The following is a 6,150-nucleotide window of genomic DNA, read 5'->3' on the forward strand; positions in this document are numbered from 1 at the left end:
GCTCACTTGACTGTCTTAAGACAATTGTCAAGTCATTTTAACATTCATTACAGACGTCAATTGTTGTACAGTATCATGGCTACGCTGTTGGCATCACCTTTTTCAGTGGATTTCTGCTGTTGTGAGCCTTTAACTATCTGTCTGACTTGTTCACACAGGAGAGAGACGTGACTATCATGGATCCTCTGGGGAGCCTCAACATCATGATGCTAACGAGTCAGAGAAGAGTCTGTCCAGATTCTATCACCTCAAGAAACACCAGCAGAGACCCACAGGGAAGACATCTATCTGCTGCTCTGACTGTGGAAAACATTGCAAATCTTCATCAGAACTTAAAATACACCAGCGAACACACACAGGAGAGAAATCTCACCACTGTTTTGATTGTGGGAAGAGTTACTTAAGATTAAAAGCACTAAAAGTACACCTGAGAATTCACACTGGAGAGAAACCTTACAGCTGTGATCAATGTGGGAAGAGTTTTACTCAGTCAAGCAACCTGTTATCACACCAGAGGATACACACAGGAGAGAAACCTTATAGCTGTGATCAATGTGGGAAGACTTATATTTCATCTTGCCATCTGACTAGACACCAGCGAATACACACAGGAGAGAAACCTTATAGCTGTAATAAATGTGGGAAGAGTTTTACTCGGTCAGACAACCTGATATTACACCAGAGAACACACACAGGAGAGAAACCTTATAGCTGTGATCAATGTGGGAAGAGTTTTACTACATCTGGCTCTCTGACTCTACACCAGAGAACACACACAGGAGAGAAACCTTATAGCTGTGGTCAATGTCGGATGAATTTTACTACATCTGGCTGTCTCTCCAGATCAAAACACCTCAAGAAACACCTGCAGAGATCCACAGGGAAGGGAACTCACTGCTCTGACTGTGGGAAGAGATTCACCTCTTCATCAGGAATTAAAATTCATCAGAGAATCCACACAGGAGAGAAATCTTTTAGCTGTGGTCAATGTGGGAAGAGTTTTACTAGGTCAACCAGCCTCATATCACACCAGAGAACACACACAGGAGAGAAACCTTATAGCTGTCATCAATGTGGGAAGAGTTTTACTACATCTGGCCATCTGACTCAACACCAGAGAAAACACACAGGAGAGAAACCTTATAGCTGTGGTCAATGTGGGAAGAGTTTTACTACATCTGGCTGTCTGACTCGACACCAGAGAACACACACAGGAGAGAAACCTTATAGCTGTGATCAGTGTGACAAGAGATACTCTGATCTCATTCTCCGGTAAAAGACATCTGATCAAACATCAGAAAATACATGAATGAGTTGTTTCATGATATCAATGATATAATGTCACAATGTAGAATGTTTTAACATTGCAGTAGGAGTATTTTAATGATGTCACAATGTAGAATGTTTAAACATTGTAGAAGGAGTATTTTAGTGATGTCACAATGTAGAACCCTAAACGTTTGTCCCCTGTTCTATTGATTTCAACATGATATGGATATTAACCTCAGGGGAAAAATCCAGGCTCTGAAATGGAAGAGTTACTATTTATGAGATTTAATAAAAAGTGACTAACAAAAAAAGAGTTGTGTTACACTTACCATGTTGGTGACCCACTGGAATCAAAATGTATCTGGCTGTTTTCTACAAATTGTCCTCTAACCAGTGATGTACACAGCTGTTAGTTTTAACAGGATGTGCAACCTCATCTCCCTCTCGGCACAATGGATTTCAACGTGATATCGATGAGTTATGACAAATAAGTGTTGTGTTCCTTTGTTTAGTGACCCCTAAATTGAAATGCATCACTCCAAAATGTAGCTGACTGTCTTCTGCAGGTTGTCCTCTAATCAGTGAGGTAAAATATATCTCCCATTTCCATGTGTTTTTTTAGTTGTGTTAGTTTCAACAGCACGTACAACCTGATTTCCCCCTAATCGATATCAGTGATTTATTGCTACTTGTCAAAACAACAGTGTTTCTGGTGCTTGTGCAGTTTATAAGGAGCTTGTTTAAAAAATACAAGTAATATGATTATTGTGGCAGATGTTTGTGTACATAGCACATTTTATGTTTAGGTTTTCAATTTATCACAAACTGTTTCTGCATATTAGTTATTGATTTGGACACGTTAAAACTGTGTTTTGACATTGGGCTATCCCACCTAGCAAAATGACGTTGAAAATATGACTATGCAATCAAATATTTCATATTTACATTTCATGTAACATTTAGTAGTGATAATTATTTATGCAACCAACTGACAATTTTTTGCTACAATTATAATGACATTGTTGCCCTGCTTTTATAATATCAGGGTTCATTACATTTACATTACATTTTTGTCATTTAGCAGACGCTCTTATCCAGAGCGACTTATGGTCTATACTGCTCCTACATGGTGTAACAATAAGCAGCTGGGTCTATACTGCTCCTACATGGTGTAACAGTAAGCAGCTGGGTCTATACTGCTCCTACATGGTGTAACAATAAGCAGCTGGGTCTATACTGCTCCTACATGGTGTAACAATAAGCAGCTGGGTCTATACTGCACCTACATGGTGTAACAATAAGCAGCTGGGTCTATACTGCTCCTACATGGTGTAACAATAAGCAGCTGGGTCTATACTGCACCTACATGGTGTAACAATAAGCAGCTGGTTCTATACTGCTCCTACATGGTGTAACAATAAGCAGCTGGGTCTATACTGCTCCTACATGGTGTAACAATAAGCAGCTGGGTCTATACTGCTCCTACATGGTGTTACAATAAGCAGCTGGGTCTATACTGCTCCTACATGGTGTAACAATAAGCAGCTGGGTCTATACTGCTCCTACATGGTGTTACAATAAGCAGCTGGGTCTATACTGCTCCTACATGGTGTAACAATAAGCAGCTGGGTCTATACTGCTCCTACATGGTGTAACAATAAGCAGCTGGGTCTATACTGCTCCTACATGGTGTAACAAAAAGCAGCTGGTTCTATACTGCTCCTACATGGTGTTACAATAAGCAGCTGGGTCTATACTGCTCCTACATGGTGTAACAATAAGCAGCTGGGTCTATACTGCTCCTACATGGTGTAACAATAAGCAGCTGGGTCTATACTGCTCCTACATGGTGTAACAATACGCAGCTGGGTCTATGCTGCTCCTACATGGTGTAACAATAAGCAGCTGGGTCTATGCTGCTCCTACATGGTGTAATAATAAGCAGCTGGGTCTATGCTGCTCCTACATGGTGTAACAATAAGCAGCTGGGTCTATACTGCTCCTACATGGTGTAACAATAAGCAGCTGGGTCTATACTGCTCCTACATGGTGTAACAATAAGCAGCTGGGTCTATACTGCTCCTACATGGTGTAACAATAAGCAGCTGGGTCTATACTGCTCCTACATGGTGTAACAATAAGCAGCTGGGTCTATGCTGCTCCTACAAAAACAATAAATAGATGTAGATGTATAATGAACGTTCACTAGTGACTAACACAGTTAAACAAATATTCATTTACACTTTTACTCAGATATAAATGTTGCAAAGTCATTACATTTTCACCTTGATTTCTGCTACACAAATTAACTCAATGAAATGCAACTAAATTCAAGAGTTTTCATGGTTAAAATCAAGAAATGCACAAGGATAAAATCAAGAAATGCATTTTATTCATCTGGAAAAAAGTATTTACATTTTGAAATACCAATATCCAAATCCTACAATGAACATCTAAGGGTTAATACAATCAATCAAACCTCATAATTAAAATCATGTCTTGAGAAGAAAAAACAACAAATGTATATTTTTCTTCTGAGGTCTTGGCTGATTTCTTTGATTTTCTCATGATGTCAAGCTTAGAGGCACTGAGTTTGAAGGTAGACCTTGAAATACATCCACAGGTACACCTCCAATTGACTCAAATGATGTCAATTAGTCTATCAGATGCTTCTAAAGCCATGACATCATTTTCTGACATTTTCCAAGCTGTTTAAAGGCACAGTCAACTTAGTGTATGTAAACTTCTGACTCACTGGAACTGTGATACAGTGAATCATAAGTGAAATAATCTGTAAACAATTGTTGGAAAAATTACTTGTGTCATGCACAAAGTAGATGTCCTAACCGACTTTCCAAAACTATAGTTTGTTAAGAAATTTGTGGAGTGGTTGAAAAATGAGGTTTAATGACTACAACCTAAGTGTATGTAAACTTCTGACTTCAACTGTATACAGTACCAGTCAAAAGTGTGGACACACCCACTCATTCAAACCCTAGTCAAGGGTTTTTCTTTATTTTTACTATTCTCCACATTGTAGAACAATAGTGGAGACATCAAAACTATGAAACAACACATATGGAATCATGTAGTAACCAACAAAAGTGTTAAACAAATCAAAATATATTTTATATTTGAGATTCTTCAAAGTAGCCACGCTTTGCCTTGTTGACAGCTTTGCACACTCTTGGCATTCTCTCAACCAGCTTTTTCCCTCATCAATCTACACACACAAAAAAATATGACATTTACATAAGTATTCAGACCCTTTACTCAGTACTTTGTTGAAGTACATTTGGCAGCGATTACAGCCTCAAGTCTTCTTGTGTGTGACGCTACAAGTGTGGCACTCCTGTATTTGGGGAGTTTCTCCTATTCTTCACAGCAGATCCTCTCAAGCTCTGCCAGTAAAAATAAAGAAAATCCTTGAATGAGTAGGTGTGTCCAAACCTTTGACTGGTACTGTATGTCAAAACACAGCCTCTCTATTCTCTCATGTGATTGCAGGTCCTCTGACTGGGAAAATGTCTTTCCACAATGAGAACATTGGAAAGGCTTCTATCCTGTGTGTGTTCCTTCATGCCTTTTCAGGTTCACTAACTGGGTAAAACTCTTTCCACATTGGGAGCATTGGAAAGGCTTCTCTCCTGTGTGTGTCAACTCATGCTTTTTCAGTGTCACTAAATAGGTAAAACTGTTCCCACACAGGGAGCAGTGGAAAGGCTTCTCCCCTGTGTGTGTTCTCAAATGCATATTCAGATTCCCTGACCGGGTAAATCTCTTTCCACACTGAGAGCATTGGAAAGGCCTTTCTCCTAAGTGTGTTCTCTCATGTGATTTCATTCTCAGATGTGCCAACCCAAATGTACTAGAGCATGACATTGGGGACTGGGCCCCGATCCAACAACATGCCTATCTAGTGAACCCTGAGAAGAGAGAGAAGCTCCGCAGTGAGGTGGAAAGTTACTACAGATATTGCAGGAGTTAAGGACAACTTGGTTGCTGATTGTCTCAAGGGTTGGCAGTCAAAAAGTTTTGTGTTTTGCGTTTAGCCATTGTGTTGCCATGGTACACAATTTATTTTGACTGCACGTTTTTCCATATTGGAGGTGAGTTTTGTTTGGGCTCGTTCCAAGGCGACGAGAGTTCTAGAAGCTATTGTGTTTTAGGAAGACGAGAGTTCTAGAAGCGAGTGAGTTTTAGGAAGACGAGAGTTCTAGAAGCTAGTGAGTTTTAGGAAGAGGAGAGTTCTAGAAGCTAGTTAGTTTTAGGAAGACGAGAGTTCTAGAAGCTAGTGAGTTTTAGGAAGACGAGAGTTCTAGAAGCTAGTGGGTTTTAGGAAGACGAGAGTTCTAGAAGCTAGTGAGTTTTAGAAAGACGAGAGTTCTAGAAGCGAGTGAGTTTTAGGAAGACGAGAGTTCTAGAAGCTAGTGAGTTTTAGGAAGACGAGAGTTCTAGAAGCTAGTGGGTTTTAGGAAGACGAGAGTTCTAGAAGCTAGTGAGTTTTAGGTAGACGAGAGTTCTAGAAGCGAGTGAGTTTTAGGAAGACGAGAGTTCTAGAAGCAAGTGAGTTTTAGGATTCTATAGAAATTATATGATTGTATATTATTATTTAGAAATATGTTTTTTTTCTTCTTGTTTTTAATTGTTGACAGTCAGTAGACACCATGTGTATATTGTAGAAGACCAAGTCATTGTAGTTGATTATAATGTGAAATAGAAGTTGTTTTCTGTTGATGGTAAGCAAACTTGTCCAACAAAAATATAGGATATATTTGTTGTCATAAGGGGGAAGGTGTTGCACAGGCTTTGGTTTTTCCATTTATGTTTTGAGGTTGGATGCTAGCACGTATAGTTTGTTAGCACGTAGGGCTCGTTAGC

Source organism: Salmo salar, unplaced genomic scaffold (genome assembly GCF_905237065.1).
Source record: "Salmo salar unplaced genomic scaffold, Ssal_v3.1, whole genome shotgun sequence".
Classification (NCBI taxonomy): Eukaryota; Metazoa; Chordata; class Actinopteri; order Salmoniformes; family Salmonidae; genus Salmo; species Salmo salar.